Here is a 15,111-nt window from a genome sequence, read left to right as displayed (position 1 = left end):
AAGGTAAAGAATGGTAGCTGGTTCCCAAGATTTAGCTCCTCCAGAAATCTTTTCAGAAAATACTCATTAGATGAATGAAATTTTAAAGAACAGTTCTTCCCATTCATCAAGTGCATCTTAGTCACTTGGGAATGTTTAGAACACAGATCCTGAACCATCATTTCAGGGGCCGGGACTGAAATCAGGATGACAAACCTCCCGGGTTTCCCCATGACTGAAGAGATCCTGGGATAAGGGACTTTCATGCTGAAACTGGCAAAGTCCTGTTTTTGTTGTGGTTTAGTTGCTAAGTTGTATCTGACTCTTTGCAACCCAATGGACTATAGCCCACCAGGTTCTTCTGTCCATGGGATTTTCCAGGCAGGAACGCTGGAGCAGGTTACCATTTCCTCTTCCAGGGGATCTTTCCAACCCAGGGATTGAACCTGCGTCTCTTCTCTACCGCTGAGTTAGCTGGGAAGTCCCAGGTCCTGAGCACAGCTCTCTGAACTAACCACTCAGCTACAGGAGGCTGTGCCTCCGGCGAGCACCAGGTGCGGCTGCTGCGTCAGTCCTCAGGTCAGAGTTTGCGGAACCAGAAGCGCGTACTCTTTCAGAACATGTGGTCTGGGTAGTTGGTTTCCTTTCGCTATTGTTACTTACGTGATCTTATGCAAGTTTCCTGAATTACCAAGCCTGTAATTACCCTCACCTCAAAATTAGGACAGTGATAAACGCTCACTTCACGGGGCTGTGAACTTTAGAAGAGAGGAAGAGGGTAAAATCCCTGATCTATTATGAATTTTCTGTGATTCTTACTTTTGGTATAGTCATTATCCTGATTTTTTCTCTATAAAATAAGGGTTAAATGAATGTCATTATAGTACACAGCAGTACAAGAAACTTGATTAGAAATGATCTTGATACTTTTGAATTGAAGCAAGATTTTATTTCACTTGTATCAACTCTCTGAGCAAGTATGTCTTTAGGAAGTCAAGAGCATATGGCAAAATAATTAATATGAGTACAGTATCACGCTTTGAATATGAATGTGCAAAGGGTGGCAAGATGGCACCTGCCTTAAGTTCAGTGTCTCCTGATCACTGGCTCACCATTCAATACTGACTCCATTCATGGAAAGGAAATTCTCATTCAGGTGTGCCGATTCATATGCGTAATAACTAAGGGAGAATAAAGTAAAAGTCCTGCTTAGTCAATGACCAAATCAAGCAACATGATACCCTTCCTAGAAGTTTATTTTTAAAAGGCAGCTTTCAGGAGGTAATTCCTTTGTTCGGATGTTAAAATTGTATGTCACCTAAGACCACAGTGGTCCTTATAAAATAACACAGCATGGGGCTTCCCTGGCGATCCAGTGGTCAAGACTCCAAGCTTGCACTGAAAGGGGTGTGGAAAGATCCCTGATTGGAGAACTAAGGTTGTTTGAGCCTGAAATAAGACAGGTTGTGAGCAGGAGAGAATTAACTGAAGAGGAAGGGGGAGAAGAAAAGGGCCCTGGGAAGTGAAAAATGATTGGATTTGAAATGCGATGTGACAGATAAAGCAGAGGAGACTGGGTGAGCGTCAGAAGAAACTCCAAGACTTTAAGTTGTGGATTCTAAGTACTCAAAAATACAACATAAGCACCAAATCCTCAGAAAGAAGATGATCTGAATCAACTGTTCCTTAATTTCATCAGTAGTGTTAGTTATATTTTTAATTTCCTATTATAATTCACCATGCACATAATCTTTAGAATTTGCACGTCAAATAAACCGGAACCTGATGATCATTTGGGTGTTTTTTGTTGTTGTTGTTCCCCTTCCACTGACTACCTTGAGAGATTCTAGGGCTCCTGTTTTTCATCATATAGTCTAGCATTTGAACTCTATCGCCAGAATCAACTGTGAACACGCTGGACAGGTTTGTGATCATTAAGTCACAGGATGTGACCTGAGCCACTGTTTCCTCACCACTTGTGCCCATAGGAGCTGTGGCTTTTTTCATGCTTTGGATGTGGTTCACCGTCTAATCAATCAACAGGACAATTGACACACAATAATTTATTTCACGTTAAGTTCATCGACCAGTCTGGGAATATGTAAACTTTCGGTTACGTTTAAGATACTGTTTTCATAGTAAAAAATGTTAAACCGTGTATTTCAACTTCCATATGACACAAGAGGAGCATAAAGTAACCAAGATGTTGGGAGCAGGGCTTGTTCTAAAACTTAGCTCATCTAACTTCTGGTCTTCAGCTGTGTCTCTTACACTAATATTGACAGAGAATAAAGAAGAAAAATTGCATCAGGGCTTGAGCATCGATCACCTACTTTGTCGTTTGTCAGAGGAGTAAATGTTCCATCCTTGCCGAGCCCTTTTGTAGATACTCATTTCGTCTTTCTCTTTTATTGATTTAATTCTCGTTTCCCCAAACTTCTTAACTTCCTATGAACTTGTTGAACAATTCCATACTCAAGGGCATTCATTAATATAGTAGAGTCATCATAAAGGAAGCACACAGCTTGGGGCCCAGACAAAGAATTAATACTTCACGTCACAGGAGGCACGTCTATGAGACAAGTGTGATAAATAAACACCTTACATCAGCCTCGAGCATCTTGAATGTGGCCATACATTAATGGCTAACTTGAATATTTAATTTTCTGTGTTCCCGGTGTGTTCAGGTTTTTGCAATCTAGGGTGCTTTTGTTCTCCAAGCAATAGATTTTCTTTAGAATAAAGTGGTTTATCAGTTTTTCTTTTTTAAAATTATTTTTTATTGGAATATAGCTGCTTGCCAATGTTGTGTTAGTTTCTGCTGCAAAGTGAGTCAGCTAAACACATACACACATCCTCTCTTTTTGTGGATTTCCGTCCCATTTCGGTCCCCACAGAGCACGGAGGAGAGTTTCCTGTGTTCTACAGTAATTCCTCATTAGTTATCCACTTTATACATTGTATTCATATGTGTCCATTGGCAATGTATGGAAATGTTAAAAATAATTTATCAGTTGAACAAAAAAGAAAGGAGTTTATGAAAGTGTCCCTTCCCTCTGTGTCTTATAATCTTCAAGAAGCCCTGGGCCACCAACAGTAAGAAACCTCTTCTCTTACAGGCCTGCTTTAAAAAAATCCCCAGGGCTTCCAAAACCATGTCATCTGACCTTTATTGGAAAGCCCACCCTCCTGCCTCCCACCCCCTACATTTGGCAACTGATTTACAAACATCTCCCAGGTGCCTCAGTAAGACAAGTTGCACATGTGCACACACAAAATTATGTGTCCTTTATCAAAAGCTGGCTTGGGAGGGGAACTTCTATGGCTCTTATCTGCAGATGTTTTATTTGAACAGATATTATAAATGGATTTTAATTGTGCTCTCAGATGTAAAACACCCACCAAGGAATAACCCTAATAGACCTGTAGAAACTCAATAAAATAAATCAATAACATATGTACTGGAAGAGTATTGCACATTCTAACATTTTGATCAATAGTGACATTTGACCTACAAAATTTGTCATCTTCAGTTTTTGGGTTTTGGTTTTTTTTTTTTTTTTTTTAAAGAATTTGCTGGTACAAGCACAGCTACATACAAGAAAATATATTAAGGAGAACTTTATTCTCCAAGATCTTGCCAACATTTTTCTGACTTGTCACCGCATTATCACCTCTCTCTTGCTAATGCAGCTCTTGTTGCAGGAAATCATAATCATTCTTTGTGTCAGTTCCACATCCTCCTCTGAATCTGAAATGCTCACGTGGTCGCGTCACCTACCAGGTCAGTATATTAGTTGACTTCTTGCAGGTCTGCACGAGAGGCACAAAAACCACAGAGTTAAGCTGAGGTTCTCTGTGACACAGCACAGCGAAATATAGCCAAATATTTCCAAAGGTCAAGGTCACAGCCGCCCTGAGATGGGAGACTTGTGGTCACGTCCCTCATAGGCCCTTGGTTCCAGCAGAATCAATCTGATATTGACACTTTCCTTCTTCCTGATGCTGTATGGCTGTTTTGTCTGAATTCACAGGTGTTAAATGTTAATGTTGTCACTTGCTTATGGCATAAGAGAAAACTAAACTTTATTTTTAACAAACAGCAAAAATGCTGAAAAGACTTATGGAGCTAAGAGGCAAAATGACAGAGTAACTTAACAATGTAAGATCTGGCAGGAAATTGGGCTAAAAAAATAATGAATTGGATAAAATTGTCATGCTTTGGTCTGGCAGTGCAAACAAAGATGAAAAATTCAAGACAAAGATCATAATATACTCCAAAAATGAATGGGAAACAGAGAGAAGCAATGGTTGGAATTTGGGGCTTAAGAAGGCATTATACAGAAGAAAATAAGCTAATATTTTGAAGGCTTACTAAATGCCAGGTCTTCACAACTTTCAGGAGAGAAGCATGCCCTCTTTCCCACTGAAGAAATCCAGATTGAGAGAGGTCAATTCATTCCTCGGGGACCCAGCTCCTAATGGAACAAGCAAGCTGAGATTCAGACTCAGGCTCACCTCACTGCAGAGCCTCACCATTTTTCAACACGCCATCATGCTGACCTCTCTCATTGTCTTACTAACACACTCTCTGAAATATTGATGTTCACGGTCTCTTGGCCCTCATCTGCACTTTTTCACCTCTTGCAGCAGTCTACATTCCGTGTCCACATAGAATGCTGATCGGGCTCTCGAAATTCCCCTTTCCTAAACCGTGCAGACTCCTCTTCAAGACTCAGCTCCTGTTCTCTTCGAGTCCTCTGAGAGTGGGAAAGTGACAAGTTCCCAGGAAATAAAGCGAGCTCAGGAAACTCACAGAGGAGCCACGTGCTAAGCGAGGTTTTGGGGAAACCATATGTAGTGTTACACGCAACAAAAGATGGATAAGACAAAATTCAGCAGTGTGGTTACCTCTGAGGAAAGGTGGAAAGATGTGATCAGGGATGAAAATTTAGATAGATACAATGTCATTTTTCATTGTCTTAGGGCTTAAGTTGGTCAAGAGCTGAAAGGTATATAATTTATTATTAATGTTTATAAATAATATATATGTTCATATACTACCTTATTGTTTCATATACCACTTTAAAAATTTAAAAAGGAATTGGCCCAAGCCCAGAGCAGCGGGGCAGCTCAGATGCCCTCCATATAACTAAGATCCTAAGGAAGACCTTGCTGGTCCTCCTTCCTCTGAACCGAGAAAGTTCAGCTGGTCCCACTGCAGTCCACAACGGTGCTCTGATGCTGACCACGGAAGCCGAATCTGTGCTCACACAAGGGACTAGCACACCATGAGGCAACTCTGACTTTCTTCTCCATAACTGAGTTTGGATCCTCCCTTCTGGATAGATGATAAAATGCATCTCCTCCTGCCCTCCAACCTTCCACCCTCTGCTCTGTTCTCCAGGCATGAAAATGAGATCTTCATAATCGGTCTGTTGGAGGAGGAATGCCAACATATTTGACTGAACATATTTGTCAGTAGTGGCTGACCCTTTGCGACCCCATGGACTGTAGCCCACCAGGCTTCTCCGTCCATGGGATTTTCCAGGCAAAATACTAGAGTGGGTTGCCATTTCCTTCTCCAGGGGATCTTCCCCACCCAGGGATCGAACTCGGGTCTCCTGCATTGTAGGCAGATGTTTTACCCTCTGAGCCACCAGGGAAGCCCCAGTATGCTGAAGAGGAAAAACTGTTGTTTTCCCATACCAGCTGGTAACACTGTAAACACAAAGTAAAACAGACAGCACTCACTCACTGACAGCCGGAACATGTTATGTTCTTCCCTGTGTCTAGAAGTTTGGAAAGAAGCATGCCTTTCACTTTGAGCACCAAAGCAGTGACATAGGGTTGCATTTCTTTGCCTGAATACATGGCTAATGTCTACCCTCCCCAGGAAATTGTAAGTTTCATGAGCGTAGATTTGTCAGTTCAGCATGGGTTTCCAACACCAGGCATAGATCCTAGAACAGTTCAGAAGCTCAAAAATGAGTGGCTGAATGAATCAATGACCAAAGATTTTGGGATACTAGAATCATGTATATCTTATGCATGCTAAGTCGCTTAAGTTCTGTCTGACCTTCTGCAATCCCATGGACTGTAGACTGTCAGGCTCCTCTGCCCATGGGATTCTCCAGGCAAGAATACTGGAGTGGGTTGCCATGCCCTCCTCCAGGGGATCTTCCTGACCCAGGAATCGAACCTTCTGAAGTCTCCTGCATTGGCAGGCAGAATTTTTACCACTAGCATCACCAGGGAAACCAAGCTGAAAGTTTAAATCTGACAAGTCACAAACAGCCACATATTATATGATCCCATGGGTAATGAAATGTCCAAAATAGGCAAATCCATAGAGACAGAAAGTGGATTAGTGGTGCCTAAACCTGGTGGGGGTGGGGGTGGTCATTGAGAGAAAAACTCAGTGACTGTTCATGGATACAGGAATTCAGTGAGGGGAGACGAGGTGAAATGTATAAAACTGATTGCTTTATACATGTACAACTTCATAACTGTACAACTTTATACTTCATATGAAGTTGTATGAACTTCATAACTTCATACAACTTTATAACTGTACAACTTCATGGATTCACTGAAAGCCATGAATTTTTCATTTTAAATGGACAATTTGTAGGGCAGAAGAATACAACTCAATACAACCACTTTAAAAAAAAAAAAACCCTAAACCTGAGTTTAAAACCAAATTGAGAGTCACATAGTATCATTCATACCTCACGACATATATTAATAGAAACCCTTTGTTAGGCCATTATTTTAAAAATTGCTTGTACAAGCCTATTACGTTAATAGGAATTGGATAAGATATTTAATTATTGTCCCACTTCTGCTAAAGAGAGTGCAAGGACTCAGTTCAGTTCAGTTCAGTCGTTCAGTCCGTGTCCGACTCTTTGCACAAGGACTAGTGGATTTAAAAATTGAACTTTAGGAAGGAGATTTAACAGAGGGATTTTTAAAATTCAAATTGGAATTCTAGAAAGCCTGTGATACACTTTCTCCACAAAGATTTTAAAGATTGATCAGATGTCCACATCTCACGGTGGTTTGAACAAAGCCCTCTATAAAGGCCAGAGTGATGGCTAATTTTATGAGTCAACTTGGCTTAGGCTATGGTGCCTGGTTGTTTGGTCAAAGCCCCATTTAGATGATGATATTTTTTTGGATTTGATTAGCATTTAAATTATTTGCGTAAAATGGATTACCCTCTACAATGTGGGTGGCCTTGCCCAATCAGTTAAAGATCTTCAGAAAAAGATTGTGGTTTCTTCGGGATACAGAAGGAAAGCTTCTCAAGACTGCAACACAGAACGCTGCCTGAGTTTCAGTCTGCTGCTCTGAGAAATTCTGGGTTGATGTGTAGTGTCAGCGCTTCTTTGAATTTCCAGCCTGCAGGCCTGCCGCACAGATGTAACCCAGGCCACAACCCACAACCCCTTAGGTTCTCTCTCTGTGCCTCTCCCAGCCTTTATCTCTTTCACTTAAGAATGATGACTGACGCCAGCATTGGGAGTTGCCTCTTATTCATTCCTGATGAAACAATGTAATAGTTGGGCCAAAAATGTAAACTTTCCAGCCAAGAAGATATTTAGGTCTTGACTTCCCAGTTGTTGAGTCGCTAAGTCATGTCCAACTCTTTGCAACCCCATGGACTGCAGCACGCCAGGCCTCCCTGTCCTTCACCATCTCCTGGAGTTTGCTCAGATTCATGTCCATCGAGTCGGTAATGCCATCCCACCATCTCATCTTCTGTTGCCACCTTCTCTTCCTGCCTTCAATCTTTCCCAGCATCAGGGTCTTTTCCAAAGAGTGGCCCCTTCGAATCAGGAGGCCAAAGTATTGGAGCTCCAGCATCAGTTGTTCTGGTGAATATTCAGGGTTGATTTCCTTTAGGATGGACTTGTTTGATCTCCTTGCTGTTCATGGGACTCTCACGAGTCTTCTCCAACACCACAATTCAAAAGCATCAATTCTTTGACACTCAGCCTTCTTTATGGTCCAACTCTGACATCTGTACATGACTACTGGAAAAACCATAGCTTTGACTAAATGGACCTTGGTTGGCAAAGTGATAGCACTGCTTTTTAATACTCGTCTATGTTTGTCATAGCTTTTCTTCCAGGGAGCGATGAATATCGGCACTGACTGGGCTAACTTGCTTGCAGCATGGATGAAACCAGTCACCACAAAGCCTGCTTGTGTATGTTTTGTGACACACGTTTCTTCTCATAAGATGGCATGTGTGACTGCCAACCAGCTCAGTGGGAGTAGAAGACAAAAAAGAATGACACATGTAATGCATCTGGGATATTTATGCACATCCTATGGCTTAGACTTATGCATAAAGACTTACATAAGGGTGAGAGCAAAAGTGCAATTCCCTGGATTTCTACATAACATTTAGGACTGTGTGAATAATTCATGTGCAAAGGAGACTATTCAATGTAGTGATTTCAAAGGGACAATCTTCACAGAATTTACGTTATTATTTTTGCCAGTGATAAGGGCCTTGGGCCAAGACAAGAATCCTACCCTTGAATTCCCTGATATTGCCACTCTACAGAGCAGACTCAATAATCAGGAATCTACAGCACCTTCAGGAATAAAGGAGAGTTTATTTTTATTAGGCAATCCTCTGCAAGCTTTGTTTCTCAAAGTTATGGACACAACAGTAGTAAAAAAAAAAAATAGCAGAATTGAAAAGAAAAAAAAAGCATTTAGCAGAAGAACCAAGACATCACTGGATATTAAGCAAAGCACAAAAGAATTAGAATGAACAAATTATTAGGAGGCAATAAGAGATGGCTCAACTGAGATATCATCCATTTTCATTTCTATGACTTTGTTTTTCTGTGAAAGAAAAAGGGACCAGATTAACAGTTGGAAAAGTATAAGGAGAATCACTGCTGTAGATTCCTGGGGTGAAGAGGTACCAATTTTCTCCTTTGGTTCATTAAACTGGCATCTCAGGATGGGGAAGAGGGCGTCTCGTCTCCTTAAATGACAGGTAACGCTCAAGAAGGGCTTCCTAGGTGGCACTGGTGGTAAAGAACCCGTCTGCCAGTGCAGGAGATGTAGAAGACACGGGTTCCATCCCTGGGTTGGGAAGATCCCCTGGAGGAGGGCATGGAAACCCTCTCCAGTACTCTTGCCCGGAGAATCCCGTGGACAGAGGAGCCTGGCAGGGTACAGCCTATAGCGTCACAAGAGTTGGACAAGACTTAAGTGACTTAGCACAGAAGAGCGCATCGTTCGAGGACACAGTATGTAACGGCCTCGTGAGCCGAGGGGGTTCCCACAGTCTCGGGTGGGGCTGGCAATGGCTAGTGAGTTCCACTCCACCAAGGCTGTAGCCACCCAGTTCATCACCAAAGCTGAGTAGTCCAATGAGCTACCCTAAGATAAAGTTTTAAGTATGCCACCTAAAGTCATGATTTTACGTGTTTCACCTAAGAGCCTATAGCATTCTGATCATTGTAAATTAAGAAAGGAAAGTGTTATTTACTCGAGTTTACAAGTGTAAGCAGAGTTATCTCAAATGTGACTCATCATATGTGATACCAATAATAACTACAATCAAAGCCACAAGCAACAAGGGCTCCTGACTCAGCTCCCAGGTTGACTCAGGTTTTTTAGCAGAATTCTTTCAACACCTCCTCTGTGACATGATGACAGAAAAAGACGCTTGTGAGATCTACAGGCAATCAATAGATGAACGGTCACATCTGAAGCATTATGGATTCCAATGGTCATTGGGATAGTTTGAACCCATAAATCATGCTTTCTTGGAGATGATATCAATTGCTGTCCCTCTCTTTTATGTATCTGAAAATAATTTAAAAAAGAAAAATTTTCTTTTGTTCAAAATCAGGGATGTCTGTAATAGGAAGGAAAACATACTATTGAGAAGAATGAAAGAATTTTTAAAAAAGAAAGAAAATGGAAATAAAAGAGGAAGAGAGAGGAGGGGAGGGAAGGTGTAAGAGGGAAGAGGATGCAATGAAGAGCAGAGGGGAGGGGAGGGGAGGGAAGGGATGGGAAGAAATGAATGATTGCCAGGCTTCCAAGAGAGGAGACACATTCCAAAGACAAAGACTTGATCATTGAAGGTGATGTATTGAGGAGCCTCTTCCAGTGAGAAATGAAGGTCCTCCTTGGGTGTAGTCTAGAATAGAGAGCTTTAAACAAAAGCAACTATGGATACATGTCTTTTATCATGCAGTCTTCTTTGCATAGTAAAAGCAGTTATTTGTCGCCCCATAACAGATCCCTTAAAACAATGACTGAAAAATTAACAATCATGTATCTTGCTTAGATCTGGTAGACAGAGTGCCTGAAGAATTACGGATGGAAGTTTGTAGCACTGTTCAGGAGGCAGTGACCAAAATCATCCCAAAGAAAAAGAAATGCAAGAAGGCAAAGTGGTTGTCTGAGGAGCCTTTACAAATGACTGAGGAAAGAAGAGAAGTGAAAGGCAAGGGAAAAAGAGAAAGATAGATCCAACTGAATGCAGAGCTCCAGGGAACAGCAAGGAAAGATAAGAAGGACTTCTTAAATGAAAAATTCAAAGAAATAGAGGAAAACAGTAGGATGGGAAAGACTGGAGATCTCTTCCAGAAAATTGGAAATGGTAAAGGAGCATTTCAGGCAAAAACAGGCAGATGATGAGATGATTAGATAGCATCACCAATTCAATGGACATGAATTTGCCCAAACTCTTGGAATAGAGGACAGAAAGCCTGGCCTGCTGCAGTCCATGGGGTCACAAAGTTGGACGTGACTTAGCAACTGAACAACAACAATGATGAGGGAAAAAGCAGTCCACTGCAAATAGCACTCAGGAGAGCAGGTGAGGCAAACTCCCTAACCCTCAATATACTAGAGGATGGTGACCCTGAGGAAGAGAGGAAAACAGGCCCTCCCACTGATTATGGTTGTGGGTATGGCTCCTTAAACCATCCCATTCAGATGCTATAGGAAAAGATGAGGCCACGACTGTCAGACAGGAAATCTTATGACTTCTGCTATGTAGTAAGAGGAGTTTCATAAAGAGGGAATGTTGGTTGGGATCTTTGAGCTGCAATACTCCCCTTCCAATGGGACATCTACCTTTGGTTATTATTCAGCTGGTCTCGGTACAACACAAAATTTCATTCTCTCAAATAAACAAGTGTTTTAAATTGTAATTAATTATAATAGAAAACACAATTGGAATTGTAAACATTTAAACAATTTTTCTGAATATATAAGCAATAAAAGGCAATCTGCCCAGAAGAATGTCACCATTGAGTTCACATGTCCTCTTCTCTCCCTCTCTCTTTCTTTCAAATTTAGAGATTTTGATGAGACACTTGTTTCTTCAAGTCTGTGAAGCTGGACAGACTGCGATATCACAATTTAGGACTCTCTGATGAGAATATTTCCACATCATTTGCAATTAAGCTGTATTTTGTTACATAGCAAATGAGTTTTAAATTAAAACTTAATTACAAACCTGCCAAGTTACTGTTTTCATACAGCTGTGCCTTCATGGGCTACAAAGCAAAGGTTTATTTAAAAAGAAATGACCCTACTAGCTCATTCAAGAGAGCTGCCTGGAAAAGACTGTTTCCTGTTTTCCCAACTAAAAAAGAAAAATTCAGTGACCAAAAAAAAAAAAAAGAAGTATGAAAAATGAGTACAACAGTAAACTGATGAGAATGTTGAAACAGAACACTTCTAACAGCAGACCTCAATGTAAATAGTTTTTGAAAGGCGTAAAGCAAATGGAAATAGGATGAAAGTGAAATTCAAGTCAACTGAAGAATCTGCAAACTCCATGGAAGCCACAGAAATGATGTCAGAAAAAGAAAAAAAGAAAAAACAAAGAATGGGAAAAAGGATTTTCTGAGCAAAACCTTGGAAAAACCCCCCAAACCAGAATGGCGGAGCTACATGAAGTGGGTCATGTCCAACGAAGTGATGGTTAAATAAAGGGGTTACTCCTGCACCAACACCATCACTCTTTGCACTAATGACCCTACTTTTTCTCTAAGCAGGACACCAGAGCCAGCATAGGAAGGAACTTGCTTCAGTTCCCAGGGGTGGAAACCACCTTCTCTAGAAAACAAGCTAGAAAGAGACTTCACTGATTATAAGCCCCATAAATTTCCTGCATAATCACAAGACCCAAACTTCTGTAATCCAGGGTGACTGGGACTGCCAGGCAAATCTAATTATCATTTAGTCTGAGGAAGTACACTCTCAGTTATTAATTTTTTTAAACCAGACTCTCATTCAAAATAAGGTCAAAATAAGAAAACAAAATATTGAGAAACTCAGTACATAACTTTCAAATGAAACTTTTATAAAGTACTGAAAAGAGGTTGCTATGGAAAGAAAATTTCAGCGTTCTTTAGCTTTATAAAATATAAATGACAAAATACAAACTTAATAGGTGGACAGAATAGCAACTCAGATAGAACTGATAATTAAACACTGAAGGAGAAACAGAATCATAGAGTAACAACAGAAATATGAAGAGCAGAAAAAAAGACATCATCTTCAAGGAAGACAAATAATGCTGAAACCTGTGCTCTTCACAAGAAAGAAGATGAGAGTGTAACTTGGGAGAAAATAGAATGATTTATTATCAAATATACTATTCATGAAGTTCAGAAAAATGCCTACTTTGACTCATATGACTTTGAAAATATCAAAAATGAAGTCTCAATAAAGATATTATGTAGACAAAACTGAGAAAATTCATCTACAGCAAATCACATTGAAAGACAAACTTAAACAAATGTCCATGCACAGTAATATGACCTCAGAGTGAAGCATAAAAATGAAGGAAAAAATAAATATCAACAGTAAATCAAAGGTTAAATATGTGAGAAAATTGGAGTATTGATTATATAAAATAGCAATAATAATTTGGGGGTTAAATTTTTATAAATAAAATATACGACAAATAAAAAATAGAGAGGTTAAATGGATTTAAGCTGTTCTAAGTTTCTTTCATTATTTTGGAAGTGGCAGATCTATTCATCTATATGATAAAGACTATAAACAAGATTATTATTGTCAATTCCAGGGTAAATACTAAAAAGTCACTCACAGAGTATGTAGCCATCTAATAGAAAAAAAATCAAAATGAAAAAGAAGAAATGTTGATTAACAAAAAAAGCAAAAACAGGAATAAATATTAATAGAAAAGTGAGAAAAACAAAGAGTAAATAGTAAAATGGTAAATTTCAATCCAAACATATCAGGAACCACATTAAACTCTAAAAGTATTAAAAGGTCATTACACTATATACAAAACAAACTTTTGCAATACACTCCACACAAAAAAATCAGGCCTTAGATTTAAAGACACAAAAAAATATAAACTGAAAGGATAAAACATACATGCCATGCAAACATTAAGTGAGCTGTGCTAACATCAAATTAAATTTTAAGGCAAAGAACATTACTAAAAATAAAGAGGAAAAAATAATAATGTGCCAATCAAGCAAAAAAGTATAACATTTCTAAATGCCTGGGTTATTAACTGCATAAGTTTAAAGCATTTAAAGTAGTGGTCGAGAGAAATAAAAGGAAAAGCATAGAAATGCATTATCCTAGTGGAATATTTTAACATACTTCTCTAAGTAACTGCTAGCAAGCCAAGCAAAAAAAAAAAAAAAAATCCATAAGGATATAGAATATTTAAACAACGCGATTAATCCAGTTGACCTCCATGGAACACTGCACACAGCTAGAGCATTCTGCACATAATTTTCAGGTGCAGGTGAAACATACACTAAAATTAAATATATGCAAGGTCATAAAGCTAATCTCAACAAAGTTTAAAAAACCGAAATCTCACACACAATATATTTGGACAGTAGTGAAACTAAGCTAGAAATCAATAACAACAACAAAATACATTAGATATCAAGCAATGCTTTTCTAAATAATGTATGGATCAAATAGGAAATGTCAATAGAAATTACAAAAAAAAATTAAATGGTAATGAAAAGAACACAGGTAATAATATGTGGAAAATAGATAAAACTCATGTATAACTTTCATATGTTAGAAAAAAGCTTTCCATTTTCAGGATTATTTGCACAAGATGACTAATTTTATAAAAAGAAGAAAACTTGGTCTTTTACGTCTTTCCCTGGTTGAGGTTGGTGGATGAGTGGGGAGCTGGAGAAGAGTATATCATTACTAGAAAATATGTTTCAGCTTTTTAATCTGGAGAGAATTTTTGTTATTTTATTCTTTCTCGATGGATGGTCTCAATTTTTTCAAGACAACTGGGACTTAACCAAAAGCAGGTTTTTTTGTCTGTTTTTGTTTGTGAGGTTTTTGGCTTGGTTGTGCTCATCTTTTGAGAGTTAGCATTCTTTACTAAAAGTCAATCCTAAAGGAAATCAACCCTGGATATTCTTTGGAAGGACTGTTGAAGCTAAAGCTCCAATATTTTGGCCACCTGATGCAAAGAACTGACTCACTGATAGAGACCCTGATGCTGGGAAAGACGGAGGGCAGGGGGAGGAGGCAGCACAGGATGAGATGGTTGGATGGCATCACTGACTCAATGGACATGAATTTGAGCAAGGACAGGAAAGCCTGGCACGCTGCAGTCCATAGGGTCACAAAGAGCTGGACAAGACTTAGCAACTGAACAACAACAACAAATTCTTTACTCACATCTAGATTTGTCAAGATGGTGGGTCTCACAACACTTCTCGAGTCCAGCTCATTGACGTATCCGGCCATGAAGATTTCAGCTGCACATTCTCAGGAAGGAATAGCCAGTGAACCAGTTGCATTCTGTCATCCTCATGGTCCTAACCTTGTATGTGTGCTGAGTTGCTTAGTCGTGTCCACCTCTATGTGACCTCATGGACTGTAGCCCACCAGGCTCCTCTGTCCATGGGATTTCCCAGGCAAGAATACTGGAGTGGGTCGCCATTCCCTCCTCCAGGGGATCAGCCGGACCCAGGGATTGAACGTGGGTCTCCTGCATTGCAGGCAGGATCTTTGCCCACTGAACCATGGGTCAAGCCCAGTTCTAACTTATTCCTCTTGAAGGTTTCCTTCTCAGAGGTGTTACAAGACCTTGTCCTGGTCTCAGCCTCA

Source organism: Muntiacus reevesi, chromosome 11 (assembly GCF_963930625.1).
Source record: "Muntiacus reevesi chromosome 11, mMunRee1.1, whole genome shotgun sequence".
In the NCBI taxonomy this organism is placed as follows: domain Eukaryota; kingdom Metazoa; phylum Chordata; class Mammalia; order Artiodactyla; family Cervidae; genus Muntiacus; species Muntiacus reevesi.
This window is presented reverse-complemented; position numbering follows the sequence as displayed.